The sequence below is a fragment of the Rana temporaria genome, chromosome 4, assembly GCF_905171775.1.
Source record: "Rana temporaria chromosome 4, aRanTem1.1, whole genome shotgun sequence".
Classification (NCBI taxonomy): domain Eukaryota; kingdom Metazoa; phylum Chordata; class Amphibia; order Anura; family Ranidae; genus Rana; species Rana temporaria.
In genome coordinates this window covers 476,040,554-476,063,976 of record NC_053492.1, presented here as the reverse complement: position 1 = coordinate 476,063,976, position 23,423 = coordinate 476,040,554, and positions in this window count along the sequence as shown.

Here is a 23,423-nt window from a genome sequence, read left to right as displayed (position 1 = left end):
CTTATACAGCTATAAAAATGCACTGATTACTGTATAAATGCGACTGGTAGGAAAGGGCCTAACCACTAGGGGGCGCTGAAGGGGTTAAGTGTATCCTAGGGAGTGATTCTAACTGTTAGGGGGCGTGGCTACGTGTGACACGACACTGATCGCTGCTTCCGATGAGAGGGAGAAGACGATCAGTGACATGTCACCAGGCAGATCAAGATGTCTTGCTTACAAAGAAATCCCCCCAGTTCTGCCGTTCTGTGACCCGAACGCGGGACACCGGCGGACATCGAGTACGATCGCGGTCACAGAGACCGCGGCGGGAGCACCCACCCACTAGGGGCAAGGATTCAAAGTAACGTATATATATACGTTACTTTGCCTGCCCGTGCCATTCTGCCGACGTATATCTGCGTTAGGAAGTCGTCAAGCGGTTAATATCCTCAGTCACAATCCTGAAGACCTCTAAAATTACACCGACTTTGTCGATCTCAATATTTTATCCAGGTCTATGGTAACACTAAGGCCAGAGAGCCAGTGTGGCTTAGTGGTTTCAGGTGGAGATCTGCAATGGCTACCCCTGGAATAGGTTTACTTTAATGGAAAACCGTGATGGGGCCACCCACTGCTGACCTAATCGGGCAGCCTCCAGCACTGTCATCCTGATCTTGGTTTCTCTAGTTGTTGAGTCCCTTACCTGGAAAAAGCATGCCTACGAGACGGTGAAGTCTAAAAAAAAAAAATCTAATTACCGTCCTACATACAGGTTTCAGGTCAGTGACTCTGTAAGTAATGAGGATCTGAGATGGTCCCTGAGCCCGCAGTTTCTATGTTATATATTGACAGGTTCACCGTAATATGGAGATGTAAAATGATTTCGAGGGACAAAATGTACTCAAATCTTCAAAGCTGGGGCAGTCCAAACTAAGGAGAGCCCTTAACTAGGGTAGAAAAACCTCCCATCAAAAGATCAAAGGCCATCTCCTGGAAAGTACCAAGTAGAGTCGTTAACCCTGGTAGAATAACCTCCTGCCAAGAGAGTAGAGACTAGTTCCCTGGAAACTACCAGAGAGAGTCGATATCAATGGTAGAGGAACCTCCTGCCAAGAGAGTAGAGACCGTTCCCTGGAAACTACCAGAAAGAGTCAATATCAATGGTAGAGGAACCTCCTGCCAAGAGAGTAGAGAACGTTCCCTGGAAACTACCAGAGAGAGTCAATATCAATGGTAGAGGAACCTCCTGTTAAGAGACCAGAAGCCGCCTTGTAAAGTAACAGGGAGAGTGGTTAATTATCGTAAAAGAACCTCCTGTCTAGAGATGGGAGACCATTTCCTTGAAAGTACTGAGGAAAGTCAATAACTATGGTAGAGGAACCATCTATCAAGAGATCAGAGACCGTTCCCCGGAGAGCAACAGGTAGAGTAATTGATTATGGTAGAAGAACCTCCTGTCAGGAGATAAGACACCGTCCCCTGAAAAGTACCCAGGAAAGTAATTAACTACGGTAGAAGGACCTCCTTCAGACTGTCTCCTGGAAAGTACCAGGTCGAGTGGTTAACTATAATAAGATATAATAAAAACCTCCAGTCAAAAGACTAGAGACCATCCCCTGGAAGTTTCATAGAGAGTAATTAACTATGGTAGAGGAACCTTCTATCAAGAGATCAGAGACCGTTCCCCAGAGAGTAATGGGTAGAGTTAACTATGGTAGAAGAACTTTCTGTCAAGAGATCAGGGGATCATTCCCCGGAGAGTAACAGGTAGAGTAAATAATTATGGTAGTAGAACCTCCTGTCAAGAGATCGAAGACCGTCCCTTGGAAAGTACCAAGGAAAGTCAATAACTATGGTAGAGGAACCATCTATCAAGAGATCGGGGACCGTTCCTTGAGACCTCCTTGAGACCGTCTCCTGGAAAGTACCAGGATGAGTTAACTATAATAAGATCAAATAAGATATAATAAGAACCTCCCGTCAAAAGACTGGAGACCCTTCCCTGGAAGTTTCACAGAGAGTAATTAACTATAGTGGAGGAACCTTCTATCAAGACATCGGAGACCGTTCCCCAGAGAGAGTAACAGGTAGAGTAATTAATTATGGTACAAGAACCTCCTGTCAAGAGATCACAAACCGTCCCCTGGAAAGTACCAGGTGAAGTCATTAACTATGGTCGAAAGACCTCCTAGAGACCGACACCTGGAAATACCAGGATGAGTTGTTAACTATAATAAGATCAGATTAGATATAATAAGAACCTCCCATCAAAAAAGACTGGAGACCCTTCCCTGGAAGTTTCACAGAGAGTAATTAACCATAGTAGAGGGACCTTCCACCAAGAGATCGGAGAACGTTACCCAGAGAGTAATGGGTAGAGTTGTTGACTATGGTAAAAGAACCTCTTGACGAGAGATCGGAGACCATCCCTTGGAAAGTACCAAGGAGAGCCATTAACTATGGTAGAAGAACTTTCTGTCAAGAGATCGGAGACCGTTCCCCAGAGAGTAACAGGGAGGGTAATTAATTATCATAGAAGAACCTCCTATCAAGGAGGTCAAAGACCATCCCCTGGAAAGTACCAGGGGAAGTCATTAACTATGGTCGAAGGACCTCCTAGAGACCGTCTCCTGGAAAGTACCAGGAAGAGTTGTTAACTATAGTGAAAAGACTGGAGACCATCCCATGGAAAGTTCCAGGGAGAGTCATTAACTAAGGGCGAAGGACCTCCTGGAGACATCTCCTAGAAGATATCAGGAAGAGTTGTTAACAATGGTTGAAGAACCTCCCAGAGACCATCCCCTGGAAAGTACCAGGAAGAGTCATTAACTATGGTCCAAGAACTTCCCAACAAGATACTGTCCCCCGGAAAGTACGAAGGAGAGGTTTTAACTATGGTAGAAGAACCTCCTGAGACCTTCTGTAGACTTCATAGCTAAACATTTTTCATTAACCTTGTTGACCACAGTGTCTTCCCAGAATGCTGGGAGATCTCTAGAACAGTGCACTTCTACCACTCACCTTAGCTCATGCTTGTTCATTAGAGCCTATCACAGGGGTAGGCAATCTCGGCACTCCAGTTGTGGTGAAACTACAAAGTCCAATGAGACATTGCAAGACCCCGACCATCACATCACAGGCATGACTCCTAGAGGCAGAGGCATGATGGGATTTGTAGTTTCTCCCAGTGGCGTCACTAGGGTTGGTGTCACCTGGTGCGGTAAAACATGGTGTCACCCCCCCCTCTGTCTAGGCTGCCCAGCACCAAGCAGGCAGCGCACGGGCACGGGGCGCACCCCAAACCAGCCCCTGTAAATGATAGTATAGGGCAGTATAGTGGCAGGTTAGGGTAGTATAGAGTGGTATAGTGGCAGGTTGGTGTAGTGGGGTGGTATAGGACAGGTTAAGGTGATATAGGGCATGTTGGGGTGATAAAGGGTAGTTTGGGGTGGTATAGGGCAAGTTAGGGTTGCATAGGGCAGGTTGGGGTGGTATAGGGCAAGTTAGGGTGGTACAGGGCAGGTTGGGGTGGTATAGTGCAAGTTAGGGTGGCATAGGGCAAGTTGGGATGGCATGTGAAAGGTTGGGGTGGTACAGGGCAAGTTATGGTGGCATTGGGCAGGTTGGGGTGGTATAGGGCAAGTTATGGTGGCATAGGGCAGATTGGGTGGTACAGGGCAAGTTAGAGTGGCACAGGGCAAGTTGGGGTGGCATAGGGCAGGTTGGGGTGGTACAGGGCAGGCTGTGGTGGCACAGGGAAGGCTGGGTGGTACAGAGCTGTTTGGGGGGGTACAGGGCAGGCTGGGGTGGTATAGGGCTGTTTGGGGTGGTACAGGGCAGGCTGGGGTGGTACAGGGCAGGCTGGGGTGGCACAGAGCAGGCTGGGCATGTCAGCTAAAAAAAATAAAAAAATAAAAAACGGGATGATGTCACCCCTCTAGCGGGTGTCACCCGGTGCGGACCGCACCCCCCGCACCCCCCTAGCAACGCCTCTGGTTTCTCCACAGCTGGAGTGCTGAGGTTGCCTACCCCTGGTGTATCATTCATGTGCATAAACTCAGTATAGTAGAACAGAGTGAAACCAAACAGAAATCACTCTTACTGCTCAGATTAGTTCCACCATTGCTGAGTGATCAGCAGTGCACAGGTAACTGTAAATTCTCCAAATTCCGAACAGAAAGTGGTCAGTGGGAAGAATGTTCCTTACACTTGTGGTCATTGGGAAGACTTACCCCCCTTACAGATCTCTAAAAAAGATCAATGGTGTCAATGGGAACTTATCTGAGAGGCAGAACTTGCCCATTGCTCAAGGAACCCCATGAAACCTCAGGAGGAACCCCATGAAACCTCAGGAGGAACCCCATGAAACCTCAGGAGGAACCTTGGGCTTCCATAGATCCCATACAGTCAGCTAATCCTCTCCGTAGTTGAAATCCAGCAATAATTAGTAACCTTTGGAAGACGGAAGACGTGTTTCTATTCTATAATTGGCGACTTTCTGTGGACAGCCTTCTACCACATTGGACATTCTAATCACAGATGGGTGTGGGTTAACCCCTTAGTTACTAAATGTGATTGTAGCCGTACTAGTGCACTTTCAACATCTGTGTATTATTACTGCTTAGATTGAGAAGAAGGGGGTGGGGGTGGGGGGGGTGCTAGAACCCCAAAAGCTTGTCCTGAAAAATGTATCACAGACAGTACCATCTTCTTTACTTCTCACATACATTGACTTCAGCCGTCAGCGAGGGGTTAACGCTCAGGAAATCTCCGTAATCTGCCGGCGGTGAGATTGCGTCGTCTTCCAATGAAGAATATTTCTTCATTAGTTCTTTATTCTCTCATTGCATCGTCTGTGTGTTTTTTATTGCGTTCATCTTTACTAAAAGCCTTTAAATAGTTAAATGTTCCGGGGGCGTGTTTTCTGGCGTCCCCTCAATGTGTGAAATCCGCAGCTGATACCGATAGGAGTCTCTGTGTGACTGCGTCTGCCGACCGCTGCCGGTGTTGGCGGAATTCACTGGGAACATTTTATATCCTTGTATGTGGCTGTCACCTCTGTGTGTATCGCATTGTACGATGCCACAAGAGACGATGGCGCTATACAAATCGTCATGGTTACTGTTATCGTGTATCCAAAGCTAATCTTTCTTTTTATTGTTTTAGTTGGAATGTTAAAGGCTTAGACCCTCTGTCAGGTTTTTATTTAGAGGTATGGGCCCAGATTCAGGTACATTTGCCCTTTATTTGCGGAGGCACAGGGCAACGATTTTGCCCTGCGCCCACGCAAATATTTTGCGCTGCCCTCGATTCACGGAGCAGCAGCTACGTAAATTGCGAGGGCGCGCCGGCAAAATTGCCCGGCGTAAGCGCGCGCAATCATTTAAATTAGGCGCGCTCCCTGCGCCGAGCGTAGAGCGCATGCTCCGTCGGGAAAGTTTCCCGACGTGCATTGCGGCAAATGACGTCGCAAGGACGTCATTTGCTTCAGAGTCAACGTGAATGGCGTGCAGCGCCATTCACGAATCACTTACGCAAACGACGTAGATTTTAAATCTCGCGACGCGGGAACGTGGGTATCCTATAGCATTGGCTGCGCCTGCTATTAGGATGTGTAACGTTACGCGAAACCCGACGTACGCAAACTACGTAATTTGCGTACTATACACAGATCACAATGGGAGCGCCCCCTAGCGGTCATCGCTAGAATGCTAGAATGCAGCCTAAAATCAGCGTGGCATAAGAGCCTTATGCCACGCAGATTTTAGGCTGCAGTCGGCTTGGCGATGTTCCTGAATCAGGAGCATTCGCTACGCCGGAGCAAGTAAGCAATTGCGCCGTGTAACCTATGGTTACACAGGCGCAATTGCTTCTTGAATCTGGGCCATGGTGTGTATGTTAAAGGATAGGAGATGAAGCCGGCATCATTGACCCGAGCAAGCTACAAAAAGATTTCCCTCTGGTGGGACTTTGTGAGGCAAGAACTCCCAATATCTGTCCCATTTTTAGTAAGTACAGTATATACTCGAGTATAAGCCGACCCGAATATAAGCCGAGGCACCAAATTTTACCACAAAAAAATTGGAAAAACGTATTGACTCGAATATAAACCTAGGGTGTCCATGCCTCACTGTGCCCATGCTTCCCTGTGTCCATGCCTCCCTGTGTCCATGCCTCACTGTGCCTCACTGTGTCCATGCCTCACTGTGCCCATGCCTCACTGTGCCCATGACTAGACTGACGTTTAACATGGAAGTCTATGGAAGGGTGCCAGGATTTGAAAAATCGGTGCTCCCCAGCCATAGATCCCCTTAAACAGCAAACTTTGCACACTTGTGGAGGAGAACTGGGGGTACATGTGTGCCAAAGTTAGGGTCCAGGGAACCTACGACCGGCCAGTACCGGGTCCCCAAAGTTGATGATGTAATGATGATGATGTAAAGATGATGATGATGAAATGACAATGTAATGATGATAATGATGATGGGGGGGGGGGGGCTGATGATGTAATGATGATGATGATGATGGTGGGGGGGGGCTGATGATGATGATGATGATGGTGGGGGGGGGGCTGATGATGATGAAATGATGATGTAATGATGATGATGGTGGGGGGGGGGGTGATGATGATAAAATGATGGGGGGGCTTGCAATGAGGGGCTGATGATGTAATGATGAAGGTGGGGGGGGGCTTGCAATGGTGAGGGGGGTTTGCAATAAGGGGCTGATGATGGTGAGGGGGGCTTGCAAAGGTGAGGGGGGGTTGCAATGAGGGGCTGATTAAGATGATGATTAAATGATGATTTGGGGGGGCTTGTAATGATCTTGATCGGCTTGCAATTAATGATTGTGATGGGGGGGGGTGGCTTGTAATGAGGGGCTTACAATGATGATGGCGAGGGGGGGCTTGCAATGAGGGGATGATGATGATGTTGTAATGATGATGGTGAGGTGGGGGGGGGGGCTTGCAATGATCATGACTGGTTTGCAATTAATGATTGTGAGGGGGGGCTTGCAATGAGGGGCTTATAATGATGAAGGGGGAGGGTTGCAATAATTGTGAGGGGCTTGTAATGGTGAGGGGGGGGGCTTGAGATGATGGCTTGAATTTGAAATGGTGGTGAGGGGGGGGGGGGGCTTGCAATGAAAGGACGGTGAGGGGGGGGCTCAAAATAACATATGTGCAGTGTGCATAGGAAATTATTGATATATTTTTTCATAGTCCGGCCCTCTAACGGTCTGAGGGACAGTGAACCGCCCCCCCCCCCCCCTGTTTAAAAAGTTTGAGGACCCCTGAGAAAGACGAGAGAACAGGAAGGATCTCCGGGGATTTCCTACTTGCAGTTCCATGAATAAAAGAAGAAATTGTAACAAATTGTAGGGAGGGGGGGAGGAGCTCAAAGAAGCTTTTCCATACAATGTAACCAATATATATATATATATATATACTGCCTGCAGGAAACAGAATACAAAGAAACAAACAAACACTCCAGATTACCCAATAAGCCCCCCATAGAGAGTCCCGGGGATCGGGATCGGGATCGGCGATCACACATGGATACAGAAATCCCTTCATTCATAAAGTATCTCATCTCACACGGCTGCTGTGATTGGTCGGCCCTGACGGTCTCCACGGTGACGTTGGGATACATTGTCTTCACGCTGGAGAAAAAAAACACTTTCTGAGCGATATTTTCTTTTAAATAATAAATAAGTTATTTAACCCCGTAGGTACAATTATTAGACAGCTTGGGGAACCTCTGCCCATCTTTATTTCTGAGACACTCTGACTCTCTAAGATGCCCTTTTATGCCCAATCATGTTACTGACCCTGTTGCCATTTAACCTAATTAGTTGCAAAGTGTTCTTCCAGCTCTTTCTATGTTACCCATAGCTCCCAACTGTCCCTGATTTCGAGGGACTGTCCCTGATTTTGTAGGACTGTCCCTGATTTCGAGGGACTGTCCCTGATTTCGAGGGGCTGTCCCTGATTTCGAGGGGCTGTCCCTGATTTCGAGGGGCTGTCCCTGATTTTGTAGGACTGTCCCGGATTTCGAGGGGCTGTCCCTGATTTCAAAGATTTCCCTGATTTTTGAGGGGCTGTCCCTGATTTCAAGGATTTCCCTGATTTTCGAGGGACTGTCCCGGATTTCGAGGGGCTGTCCCTGATTTCGAGGGGCTGTCCCTGATTTCGAGGGGCTATCCCAGATTTCGAGGGGTCGTCCCAGATTTCAAGGGGCTGTCCCTGATTTCAAAGATGTCCCTAATTTTGAGGGTCTGTCCCTGATTTCGAGGAACTGTCCCTGATTTCGAGGGGCTGTCCCGATTTCGAAGGGCTGTCCCTGATTTTGAGGGGCTGTCCCTAATATCGAGGGCTGTCCCTGATTTTGAGGGACTGTCTCTGATTTTGAGGGGCTGTCCCTGATTTCGAGGGACTTTTCTGGATTTCAAGGGGCTGTCCCTGATTTTGTAGGACTGTCCCGGATTTCGAGGGGCTGTCCCTGATTTCAAAGATGTCCCTGATTTTGAGGGACTGTCCCTGATTTTAAGGGGCTGTCCCTGATTTTAAGGGGCTGTCCCTGATTTCGAAGGGCTGTCCCTGATTTCAAGGGGCTGTCCCTGATTTCAAGGGACTTTTCTGGATTTCAAGGGGCTGTCCCTGATTTCGAGTTCTTTTCTGGATTTCGAGGGGCTGTCCCAGATTTAGAGGGGCTGTCCCTGATTTCAAAGATGTCCCTGATTTTGAGGGACTGTCCCTGATTTTGAGGGGCTGTGCCTGATTCTGAGGAAATGTCCCTGGTTTTAAGAAACTGTCCCTGATTTTAAGGGGCTGTCCCTGATTTCGAGGGGCTGTCCCTGATATTGAGGGGCTGTCCCGGATTTCGAGGGACTGTACCGGATTTCGAGGGGCTGTCCTGGATTTCAAGGGGCTGTCCCTGATTTCGAGGGACTGTCCCTAAAATTGAGGGACTGTCCCTGATTTTGAGGGACTGTCCCTGATTTTGAGGGATTGTCCCTGATTTTGAGGGTCTGTCCCTGATTTTGAGAGGCTGTCCCTGATTTCGAGGGACTGTCCCGGATTTCGAGGCACTGTCCCGGATTTCGAGGGGCTGTCCCTGATTTGGAACAATGTCCCTCTATCCGTCTTTCCTCCTCATTTGACTCGGTTTGCAAGTGTTGTCTCAGAAAACGAGCGGGATTCAAGCCTCTGCGGTGTGCAGTACCACATTTGGCCAGAGGTGCGGGGGCGCCAGAGCCAATCGGAGCCGTTCAGGAAATACTCGGAAACACTCAGAAATTCTCTGTTCCCGGGAGTTTCTGAGCCTTTTCAAGGGTTTCCGAATGCAGCCGAACGGTCTTTGATTCTCTCCGGCGCCCCCCCCACCTCTGGCCACATGCAGTATTGCATGCCATACAAGTCAATGTGGAACAAATTATTTTCGTTCCCATTGACTTCTATGGGGTGTTCTGATCCTTAGGACTCAGTGGCGGACAGTTGGTCACATTGGTCGGTCGGTGGCATCTTAGTCTATGGACAGTGGGCGTGATCCTGTGTCTTCTGTGCGGCTCCTCCCTTCTTCTTCTAGGAGTCCAATAGGATGGCCTGTCATTTCATCTCCTGCACTTGCTAAGCACCCCAATATTCTTACAGCACACGCTGAGCTCCCTAAGATTCCCTCTACATGTGCTGAGCACCCTGACACTCCTCCTGCACGTTCTGAGCACCCCGACATTCCTCCTGCACATGCTGAGCATCCAGATATACTTCCTGCACATACTCAGCGCCCCAATATTCCTTCTTGCACATGCTGAGCACCCTGACATTCCTTCTGTACATGCTGAGCACCCTGACATTCCTCCTGCACGAGCTGAGCGCCCCGACATTCCTCCTGCACATGCTGAGCACTCTGACATTCCTTCTGTACATGCTGAGCACCCTGACATTCCTCCTGCACATGCTGAGCACCCTGACATTTCTCCTGCACATGCTGAGCACCCTGACACTCCTCCTGCACATGCTGAGCACCCCGACATTCCTCCTGCACATGCTGAGCACTCTGACATTCCTTCTGTACATGCTGAGCACCCTGACATTCCTCCTGCACATGCTGAGCACCCTGACATTCCTCCTGCACGTGCTGAGCACCCCAACATCCCTCTTGCACATGATGAGCACCCTAACATTCCTTCTGTACATGCTGAGCACCCTGACATTCCTCCTGCACATGCTGAGCACCCTGACATTCCTTCTGTACATGCTGAGCGCCCCGACATTCCTTCTGTACATGCTGAGCACCCTGACATTCCTCCTGCACATGCTGAGCACCCTGACATTCCTCCTGCACATGCTGAGCACCCTGACATTCCTTCTGTACATGCTGAGCACCCTGACATTCCTTCTGTACATGCTGAGCGCCCCGACATTCCTTCTGTACATGCTGAGCACCCTGACATTCCTCCTGCACGTGCTGAGCACCCTGACATTCCTTCTGTACATGATGAGCACCCTGACATTCCTCCTGCACATGCTCAGCGCCCTGACATTCCTTCTGCACATGCTGAGCACCCCGACATTCCTCCTGCACATGCTGAGCACCCTAACATTCCTCCTGCACATGCTCAGCGCCCTGACATTCCTTCTGCACATGCTGAGCACCCCAACATTCCTCTTGCACGAGCTGAGCGCCCCGACATTCCTCCTGCACATGCTGAGCGCCCCGACATTCCTCCTGCACATGCTCAGCACCCTGACATTCCTCCTGCACGTGCTGAGCACCCCGACATTCCACCTGCACGTGCTGAGCACCCTGACATTCCTCCTGCACATGCTGAGCACCCTGACATTCCTCCTGCACATGCTGAGCACCCTAACATTCCTTCTGTACATGAAAATCACCCTGACATTCCTCCTGCACATGCTGAGCACCCTAACATTCCTTCTGTACATGAAAATCACCCTGACATTCCTCCTGCACATGCTGAGCACCCTGACATTCCTCCTGCACATGCTGAGCACCCTGACATTTCTCCTGCACATGCTGAGCACCCTGACACTCCTCCTGCACATGCTGAGCACCCCGACATTCCTCCTGCACATGCTGAGCACTCTGACATTCCTTCTGTACATGCTGAGCACCCTGACATTCCTCCTGCACATGCTGAGCACCCTGACATTCCTCCTGCACGTGCTGAGCACCCCAACATCCCTCTTGCACATGATGAGCACCCTAACATTCCTTCTGTACATGCTGAGCACCCTGACATTCCTCCTGCACATGCTGAGCACCCTGACATTCCTTCTGTACATGCTGAGCGCCCCGACATTCCTTCTGTACATGCTGAGCACCCTGACATTCCTCCTGCACATGCTGAGCACCCTGACATTCCTCCCGCACATGCTGAGCACCCTGACATTCCTTCTGTACATGCTGAGCACCCTGACATTCCTTCTGTACATGCTGAGCGCCCCGACATTCCTTCTGTACATGCTGAGCACCCTGACATTCCTCCTGCACGTGCTGAGCACCCTGACATTCCTTCTGTACATGATGAGCACCCTGACATTCCTCCTGCACATGCTCAGCGCCCTGACATTCCTTCTGCACATGCTGAGCACCCCGACATTCCTCCTGCACATGCTGAGCACCCTAACATTCCTCCTGCACATGCTCAGCGCCCTGACATTCCTTCTGCACATGCTGAGCACCCCAACATTCCTCTTGCACGAGCTGAGCGCCCCGACATTCCTCCTGCACATGCTGAGCGCCCCGACATTCCTCCTGCACATGCTCAGCACCCTGACATTCCTCCTGCACGTGCTGAGCACCCCGACATTCCACCTGCACGTGCTGAGCACCCTGACATTCCTCCTGCACATGCTGAGCACCCTGACATTCCTCCTGCACATGCTGAGCACCCTAACATTCCTTCTGTACATGAAAATCACCCTGACATTCCTCCTGCACATGCTGAGCACCCTGACATTCCTTCTGTACATGATAAGCACCCCGACATTCCTCCTGCACATGCTGAGCACCCTGACATTCCTTCTGTACATGATAAGCACCCCAACATTCGTCCTGCACATGCTGAGCACCCTGACATTCCTCCTGCACGAGCTGAGCGCCCCGACATTCCTCCTGCACCTGCTGAGCACCCTGACATTCCTCCTGCACGTGCTGAGCACCCCGACATTCCTCCTGCACGAGCTGAGCACCCCGACATTCCACCTGCACGTGCTGAGCACCCTGACATTCCTCCTGCACATGCTGAGCACCCTGACATTCCTCCTGCACGAGCTGAGCGCCCCGACATTCCTCCTGCACATGCTGAGCACCCTGACATTCCTCCTGCACATGCTGAGCACCCTGACATTCCTCCTGCACATGCTCAGCACCCTGACATTCCTCCTGCACATGCTGAGCACCCTGACATTCCTCCTGCACACGCTGAGCACCCTGACATTCCTCCTGCACACGCTGAGCACCCTGACATTCCTCCTGCACATGCTGAGCACCCTGACATTCCTCCTGCACATGCTGAGCACCCTCACATTCCTCCTGCACGAGCTGAGCGCCCCGACATTCCTCCTGCACATGCTGAGCACCCTGACATTCCTCCTGAACGTTCTGAGCACCCTGACATTCCTCCTGCACGAGCTGAGCACCCCGACATTCCACCTGCACATGCTGAGCACCCTAACATTCCTTCTGTACATGATAAGCACCCTGACATTCCTCCTGCACATGCTGAGCACCCTAACATTCCTTCTGTACATGATAAGCACCCTGACATTCCTCCTGCACATGCTGAGCACCCTGACATTCCTTCTGCACATGCTGAGCACCCCGACATTCCTCCTGCACATGCTGAGCACCCTGACATTCCTTCTGCACATGCTGAGCACCCCGACATTCCTCCTGCACATGCTGAGCACCCTGACATTCCTTCTGCACATGCTGAGCACCCCGACATTCCTCCTGCACGTGCTGAGCGCCCTGACATTCCTTCTGTACATGATGAGCACCCTAACATTCCTCCTGCACATGCTCAGCGCCCTGACATTCCTTCTGCACATGCTGAGCACCCTGACATTCCTCCTGCACGAGCTGAGCGCCCCGACATTCCTCCTGCACATGCTCAGCACCCTGACATTCCTCCTGCACGTGCTGAGCACCCTGACATTCCTCCTGCACATGCTGAGCACCCTGACATTCCTCCTGCACGAGCTGAGCGCCCTGACATTCCTCCTGCACATGCTGAGCACCCTAACATTCCTTCTGTACATGATAAGCACCCTGACATTCCTCCTGCACATGCTGAGCACCCTGACATTCCTTCTGTACATGATAAGCACCCCGACATTCCTCCTGCACATGCTGAGCACCCTGACATTCCTCCTGCACATGCTGAGCACCCTGACATTCCTCCTGCACCTGCTGAGCACCCTGACATTCCTCCTGCACATGCTGAGCGCCCTAACATTCCTTCTGTACATGATAAGCACCCTGACATTCCTCCTGCACATGCTGAGCACCCTGACATTCCTTCTGTACATGATAAGCACCCCGACATTCCTCCTGCACATGCTGAGCACCCTGACATTCGTCCTGCACATGCTGAGCACCCTGACATTCCTCCTGCACCTGCTGAGCACCCTGACATTCCTCCTGCACGAGCTGAGCGCCCCGACATTCCTCCTGCACATGCTGAGCACCCTGACATTCCTCCTGCACATGCTCAGCACCCTGACATTCCTCCTGCACATGCTGAGCACCCTGACATTCCTCCTGCACGAGCTGAGCACCCCGACATTCCACCTGCACATGCTGAGCACCCTAACATTCCTTCTGTACATGATAAGCACCCCGACATTCCACCTGCACATGCTGAGCACCCTGACATTCCTTCTGTACATAAGCACCCTGACATTCCTCCTGCACATGCTGAGCGCCCCTAACATTCCTTCTGTACATGATGAGCACCCTAACATTCCTCCTGCACATGCTGAGCACCCTGACATTCCTTCTGCACATGCTGAGCACCCCGACATTCCTCCTGCACATGCTGAGCACCCTGACATTCCTTCTGCACATGCTGAGCACCCCGACATTCCTCCTGCACGTGCTGAGCGCCCTGACATTCCTTCTGTACATGATGAGCACCCTAACATTCCTCCTGCACATGCTCAGCGCCCTGACATTCCTTCTGCACATGCTGAGCACCCTGACATTCCTCCTGCACGAGCTGAGCGCCCCGACATTCCTCCTGCACATGCTCAGCACCCTGACATTCCTCCTGCACGTGCTGAGCACCCTGACATTCCTCCTGCACATGCTGAGCACCCTGACATTCCTCCTGCACGAGCTGAGCGCCCTGACATTCCTCCTGCACATGCTGAGCACCCTAACATTCCTTCTGTACATGATAAGCACCCTGACATTCCTCCTGCACATGCTGAGCACCCTGACATTCCTTCTGTACATGATAAGCACCCCGACATTCCTCCTGCACATGCTGAGCACCCTGACATTCGTCCTGCACATGCTGAGCACCCTGACATTCCTCCTGCACCTGCTGAGCACCCTGACATTCCTCCTGCACATGCTGAGCGCCCTAACATTCCTTCTGTACATGATAAGCACCCTGACATTCCTCCTGCACATGCTGAGCACCCTGACATTCCTTCTGTACATGATAAGCACCCCGACATTCCTCCTGCACATGCTGAGCACCCTGACATTCGTCCTGCACATGCTGAGCACCCTGACATTCCTCCTGCACCTGCTGAGCACCCTGACATTCCTCCTGCACGAGCTGAGCGCCCCGACATTCCTCCTGCACATGCTGAGCACCCTGACATTCCTCCTGCACATGCTCAGCACCCTGACATTCCTCCTGCACATGCTGAGCACCCTGACATTCCTCCTGCACGAGCTGAGCACCCCGACATTCCACCTGCACATGCTGAGCACCCTAACATTCCTTCTGTACATGATAAGCACCCCGACATTCCACCTGCACATGCTGAGCACCCTGACATTCCTTCTGTACATAAGCACCCTGACATTCCTCCTGCACATGCTGAGCGCCCCTAACATTCCTTCTGTACATGATGAGCACCCTAACATTCCTCCTGCACATGCTGAGCACCCTAACATTCCTTCTGTACATGCTGAGCACCCCGACATTCCTCCTGCACATGCTGAGCGCCCTGACATTCCTCCTGCACACTTTGTGAGTCTCCCTGCCTATATGGTGTGTTGGAGTGATTTATGTGCAGCTCTGTTTTCACGTAACGCTCGGCTGGTATAACGAGGATTGGAATCTCTCGCCGAGCGGTTTGGCGTTGGCGCTGATATTTACCGCCGACTCCATCTGTGTTGGGCTGTGAGAAGTTTTCCTGAGCCGCTCCCTTTATCCAACACTCGGATGATTCACGTCTTTGTTGTGTGCGCGGGTTAGAACGCCAAAACGATCGCTTAGCGCCTGTCATATCCTCCTATCGATCACCGGCTGATGAATTGCGCTCTGCTTTATGGCCGATGCGCTTTCAATGCCTCATGTCACCGTCCTCTAAAATACGAGACGCACATCGATTTCTTTATTTATTGCAGGAAATCCGAATAAAATCTTCAATCAAACTCTCATTCACAATTAATAATAATTAACCATTTGCTGCCCAAGGCAATTTAAATAAATTATTTTTTTTATTTAATTATTATACTTATTTATTTTCAAAAAACTTTATTGCTATCACAAGGGGGTGAATGATGGGACACTATTCCTACCACTGACACCAATGATGGGACACTATTCCTCCCACTGACACCAATGATGGGACACTATTCCTCCCACTGATACCAATGATGGGACACTATTCCTACCACTGACACCAATGATGGGACACTATTCCTACCACTGACACCAATGATGGGACACTATTCCTCCCACTGACACCAATGATGGGACACTATTCCTCCCACTGACACCAATGATGGGACACTATTCCTCCCACTGACACCAATGATGGGACACTATTCATCCCACTGACACCAATGATGGGACACTATTCATCCCACTGACACCAATGATGGGACACTATTCCTCCCACTGACACCAATGATGGGACACTATTCCTCCCACTGACACCAATGATGGGACACTATTCCTCCCACTGATACCAATGATGGGACACTATTCCTCTCACTGACACCAATGATGGGACACTATTCCTCCTACTGACACCAATGATTGGACACTATTCCTACCACTGACACCAATGATGGGACACTATTCCTCCCACTGACACCAATGATGGGACACTATTCCTACCACTGACACCAATGATGGGACACTATTCCTCCCACTGACACCAATGATGGGACACTACTCCTCCCACTGACACCAATGATGGGACACTATTCTTCCCACTGACACCAATGATGGGACACTATTCCTCCCACTGATACCAATGATGGGACACTATTCCTCTCACTGACACCAATGATGGGACACTATTCCTACCACTGACACCAATGATGGGACACTATTCCTCCCACTGACACCAATGATGGCACACTATTCCTCCCACTGATACCAATGATGGGACACTATTCCTACCACTGACACCAATGATGGGACACTATTCCTACCACTGACACCAATGATGGGACACTATTCCTACCACTGACACCAATGATGGGACACTATTCCTCCCACTGACACCAATGATGGGACACTATTCCTCCCACTGACACCAATGATGGGACACTATTCCTCCCACTGACACCAATGATGGGACACTATTCCTCCCACTGACACCAATGATGGGACACTATTCATCCCACTGACACCAATGATGGGACACTATTCCTCCCACTGACACCAATGATGGGACACTATTCCTCCCACTGATACCAATGATGGGACACTATTCCTCTCACTGACACCAATGATGGGACACTATTCCTCCTACTGACACCAATGATGGGGCACTATTCCTCCCACCGACACCAATGATGGGACACTATTCTTCCCACTGACACCAATGATGGGACACTATTCCTCCCACTGATACCAATGATGGGACACTATTCTTCCCACTGACACCAATGATGGGACACTATTCCTCCCACTGACACCAATGATGGGACACTATTCCTCCCACTGATACCAATGATGGGACACTATTCCTACCACTGACACCAATGATGGGACACTATTCCTACCACTGACACCAATGATGGGACACTATTCCTACCACTGACACCAATGATGGGACACTATTCCTCCCACTGACACCAATGATGGGACACTATTCCTCCCACTGACACCAATGATGGGACACTATTCCTCCCACTGACACCAATGATGGGACACTATTCATCCCACTGACACCAATGATGGGACACTATTCATCCCACTGACACCAATGATGGGACACTATTCCTCCCACTGACACCAATGATGGGACACTATTCCTCCCACTGATACCAATGATGGGACACTATTCCTCTCACTGACACCAATGATGGGACACTATTCCTCCTACTGACACCAATGATTGGACACTATTCCTACCACTGACACCAATGATGGGACACTATTCCTCCCACTGACACCAATGATGGGACACTATTCCTACCACTGACACCAATGATGGGACACTACTCCTCCCACTGACACCAATGATGGGACACTATTCTTCCCACTGACACCAATGATGGGACACTATTCCTCCCACTGATACCAATGATGGGACACTATTCCTCTCACTGACACCAATGATGGGACACTATTCCTCCCACTGACACCAATGATGGGACACTATTCCTCCCACTGACACCAATGATGGGACACTATTCCTACCACTGACACCAATGATGGGACACTATTCCTCCTACTGACACCAATGATTGGACACTATTCCTACCACTGACACCAATGATGGGACACTATTCCTCCCACTGACACCAATGATGGGACACTATTCCTACCACTGACACCAATGATGGGACACTACTCCTCCCACTGACACCAATGATGGGACACTATTCTTCCCACTGACACCAATGATGGGACACTATTCCTCCCACTGACACCAATGATGGGACACTATTCCTCCCACTGACACCAATGATGGGACACTATTCCTCCCACTGACACCAATGATGGGACACTATTCATCCCACTGACACCAATGATGGGACACTATTCATCCCACTGACACCAATGATGGGACACTATTCCTCCCACTGACACCAATGATGGGGCACTATTCCTCCCACCGACACCAATGATGGGACACTATTCTTCCCACTGACACCAATGATGGGACACTATTCCTCCCACTGATACCAATGATGGGACACTATTCTTCCCACTGACACCAATGATGGGACACTATTCCTCCCACTGACACCAATGATGGGGCACTATTCCTCCCACTGACACCAATGATGCATTGTTTACTCCTACTGGTGCCGTGACAATTTCTACTTCCAATGGCCACAGTCCGACCCCCCTTAAATTATGAAACTAACCCCTTGTTTAGAATGTTTGGGGACCCCCTGCCTGATAACAATAGTTTAAATTAGGAGAATACTACATTATGGCCACGAGATGGAGCCGATGATCATAGGAAATATTTACTTGACTTTAATAGTCATCTCTGCTGGCCATAATGCCGTATTCTCCTAATTCAAACTATTCTTATAAATGAAGAACATCCGACCTGGGGAGACATAAGCCTAGTAACATTCGATTTTTTGCTGCTATTGCACAGAACAAACGTACACGGCTGTTTCTACTTTTTCTTTTAAGTAAATAATCCCCTTTATGTTACACTGACAATTTATAGGAAAAACAGGGATTTTCTTGCATATGCCACAATGTAATAAACGGGGGAAAAAGATAAATTAAAAAGTGAAGTTTGCCCTTTGAGCGTTAATCAACCCAAAACCAAAAATGTAATACATTTCAGCTTACCAATCATTAGTTGTGGCGGCTGCATTAGTTTTCTTTCTTGTTTAGGCTTTTTTTCCCCCTCTGTTTTCACCTGGTGATCTGGCCAGTAACACACCTCCTGTATTTTAGAGCCCCCCCCCCACTCTGGATGAAAGAGCAGAGGAGGCACCTCCTCAATGTTTTTTTAATCTGAATTATATGTGACGGATCATAACACAATATTCTAAGGCCCGGATTCACGTAGGGCGGCTTTACGTTGTGCGGGCGTAGCGTATCGTATCGTATGTACGCTACGCCGCCGCAAGTTAGAGAGGCACGTGCCGTATTCACAAAGCACTTGCCTCCTAAGTTACGGCGGCGTAGCGTAAATGTGCCGGCGTAAGCGTGCGTAATTAAAATTGTAAAGAGGTGGGCGTGTTTTATGCTAATGATTCGTGACCCGACGTGATTGACGTTTTGAACGAACGGCGCATGCGCCGTCCGTGGACGTATCCCAGTGCGCATGCGTCAAATAGAATGCCTAAGATACGTCGAACACTGCCTATGATGTGAACGTAACTTACGCACAGCCCTATTCGCGTACGACTTACGCAAACGACGTAAAAAGATACGCCTGTTCCGACGTCCATACCTTGCATGGGCTGCGCCACCTAGAGACCAGCTTTATCTTTACGCCGGCGTATGTCTTACGTAAACGGCGTAACTAATTGCGACAGGCATACGTACGTACGTACGTACGTACGTACGTACGTACGTTCGTGAATCGGCGTATCTTGCTCATTTACATATTCGACGCGGAAATCAACGGAAGCGCCACCTAGCAGCCAGCGTAAATATGCATCCCAAGATACGACGGCGTAGGAGACTTACGCCGCTCGTATCTTGGCCAAATCTATGCGTAACTGATTCTATGAATCAGGCGCATAGATACGACGGCGGCCATTCGGACTTACGACGGCGTATTTGGAGATACGCCGTCGTAAGTCTTTGTGAATCTGGGCCTAAGTTGGGGAAGTAAAATTAGAAAAATAAATACATAAAACTTTTTTTCAGAAATAAAAAAACTGATAATTGTCATGTGCGTATGCAGGGCAGCCACCATCACAAATTTTGGGCTCCTTACAGGTGTAATGCAAAAAATAAATAAATAATAATAATAAAAAAAAAAATGGGAGGGGGACCGGGCGGGCCATTGGGCCCCTTACAGGTGTAATGCAAAAAAAAAAAAAATAATAATAATAAAAAAAAAAAAAAATGGGAGGGGGCCAGGCGGGCCTGTAAGGGGCCCTGGGGACCATCGGGCCCCTTACAGGTGTAATGCAAAAAAATGTAATAAATAAATAATAATATTAAAAAAACAGGAGGGGGCCAGGTGGGTCTGTATGGGGCCCTGGGGACCATAGGGCCCCTTACAGGTGTAATGAAAATAATAAATAAAAAAAACGGGAGGGGGACCTGTAAGGGGCCCTGGGGACCATCGGGCCCCTTACAGGTGTAACACAAAAAATAAATAAATAATAATAAATTTAAAAAAACGGGAGGGGGCCAGGCGGGCCTGTAAGGGGCCCTGGGGACCATCGAGCCCCTTACAGGTGTAATGCAAAACAAATTAAATATAAAAAAACAAACAAAAAAAACAGGAGGGGGCCAGCCGGCCCCTGGGGACCATCGGGCCCCTTACAGGTGTAATGCCTGTACCCCCCTGATGGCGGCCCTGTGCGTAAGTATTCACCCCCTTTGTTATGAAGTGCATAAAAAGCTCTGGTGCCACCAATTACCTTCAGAAGTCACATAATTAGTGAAATGATGTCCACCTGTGTGCAATCTAAGTGTCACATGACCTGTCATTACATAGACACACCTTTCTGAAAGGCCCCAGAGGCGGCAACACCTAAGCAAGAGGCACCACTAACCAAACACGGCCATGAAGACCAAGGAACTCTCCACACAAGGAAGGGACAATGTTGGTGAGAAGTACAAGTCAGGGTCGGGTTATAAGAAAATCTCCAAATCTTTGATGATCCCCTAGGAGCCCCATCAAATCTATCATCACCAAATGGAAAGAACGTGGCACAACAGCCAACCTGCCAAGAGACGGCCGCACACCAAAACTCAGGGGCCGGGCAAGGAGGGCATTAATCAGAGAGGAGCACAGAGACCTAAGGGAACCCTGGAGGAGCTGCAGAGTCCCACAGCAGAGACTGGAGGATCTGTACATAGTGGGACAATAAGCCGTACGCTCCATAGAGTTGGGCTTTATGGGGGAGTGGCCAGAAGAAAGACATTACTTTCACCAAAAAACAAAATGGCGCGTTTTGAGTTTGCGAAAAGGCATGTGGGAGACTCCCAAAATGTATGGGGGAAGGGGCTCTGGTCTGATGAGACTAAAACTGAACTTTTTGGCCATCAAAGAAAACGCTATGTCTGGCGCAAACCCAACACATCACATCACCCAAAGATCACCACCCCCACTGTGAAACATGGTGGTGGCAGCATCATGCTGTGGGGATGTTTTTCAGCAGTCAGGACTGGGAAACTGGTGAGAGTTGAGGGAAAGATGGTGCTAAATACAGGGATTGTAATCCCACCAGTGTGGCTTTGAAATCGCGCTACTTCAGGGCTGCAGATCAGTGCAATTTGCACCTTCAATGTTATTGCAGCTTGCGACTTCATTTAAAGGGGTTGTAAAAGTTTCCCATAAAAATAACAAACATGTTATACTTACCTGCTCTGTGCAAGGTTTTTGCATAGAGCGGCCCCGATCCTCCTCTTCTGGGGTGCCCCCGCTGACGCTCCTGGCTCCTCCCCTCCATCAGGTGCCCCACAGAGAGCCACGAAAATTCAAAAGAACAAAAATCCAAAAATCAGAAAGAATGAAAATCCAAAAATAAGAATGAATATTCAAAAGAACGGAAATCGGAAAGAACGAAAATCAGAAAATAAGAACGAAAATTCAAAAGAACGAAAATCAGAAAAAAAACGGAAATCAGAAAAAACTAAAATCAGAAAATAAAAACATAAATTCAAAAGAATAAAAATCAGAAAGAACAAAAATCCAAAAATCAGAAAGAATGAAAATCCATAAAATAAGAATGAATATTCGAAAGAACGGAAATCAGAATATCAGAAAAAATAAAAACAGGAACGAAAATTCGAAAGAATGAAAATCGGAAAGAGCGAAAATCCCAAAATAGGAATAAAAATTCAAAAGAACAAAAATCCAAAAATCAGAAAGAATGGAAATCTAAAAATAAGAATGAATATTCGAAAGAACGAAAATCAGAAAATCAGAAAATAAGAACGAAAATTCAAAAGAACCAGAAAAAAAAAATCAGAACAAAAATCAGAAAATAAATACGGAAATTCGAAAGAATAAAAATCAGAAAGAACGAAAATCTGAAAATAAGAACGAAAATTCAAAAGAACAAAAATCATAAAAACAGAAAAAATAAAAATAAGAAAATCTGGAAATGCAAAAGAACAAAAAAATAAAAATAAGAATGAAAATTCAAAAGAATGAAAATCGGAAAGAGTGAAAATCCAGAAATAAGAACAAAAATTCGAAAGAACAAAAATCTCGAAAATCAGAACAAATGAGAATGAAAATAAGACCGAAATTTCGAAAGAACGAAAATCAGAAAGAGCAAAAATCAGAAAATAAAAACAGAAATTCAAAAGAATAAAAATCAGAAAGAGCTAAAATCCAAAAATAGGAACGAAAATTCAAAAGAACAAAAATCCAAAAATCTGAAAGAATGAAAATCCAAAAATAAGAATGAATATTCGAAAGAACGGAAATCGGAAAGAACGAAAATCCGAAAATCTGAAAATAAGAACGAAAATTCAAAAGAATGAAAATGAGAAGAAAAAAACGGAAATCAGAAAAAACAAAAATCAGAAAATAAAAACAGAAATTCAAAAGAATAGAAAACAGAAATAGCAAAAGTCCAAAAAAAGGAACGAAAATTCTAAAGAATGAAAATTGGAAAGAGCGAAAATCCAAAAATAGGAACAAAAATTCTAAAGAACAAAAATCCAAAAATCAGAAAGAATGAAAATCTAAAAATAAGAATGAATATTCGAAAGAACGAAAACCAGAAAGAACGAAAAAAAATCTGAAAATCTGAAAATAAGAACGAAAATTAAAAAGAACCAGAACCAGAATCAGAAAAAAAAATCAGAAAAAACAAAAATCAGAAAATAAAAACAGAAATTCAAAAGAATAGAAAACAGAAATAGCAAAAGTCCAAAAAAAGGAACGAAAATTCGAAAGAATGAAAATTGGAAAGAGCGAAAATCCAAAAATAGGAACAAAAATTCTAAAGAACAAAAATCCAAAAATCAGAAAGAATGAAAATCTAAAAATAAGAATGAATATTCGAAAGAACGAAAATCAGAAAGAACGAAAAAAAATCAGAAAATCTGAAAATAAGAACGAAAATTAAAAAGAACCAGAACCAGAATCAGAAAAA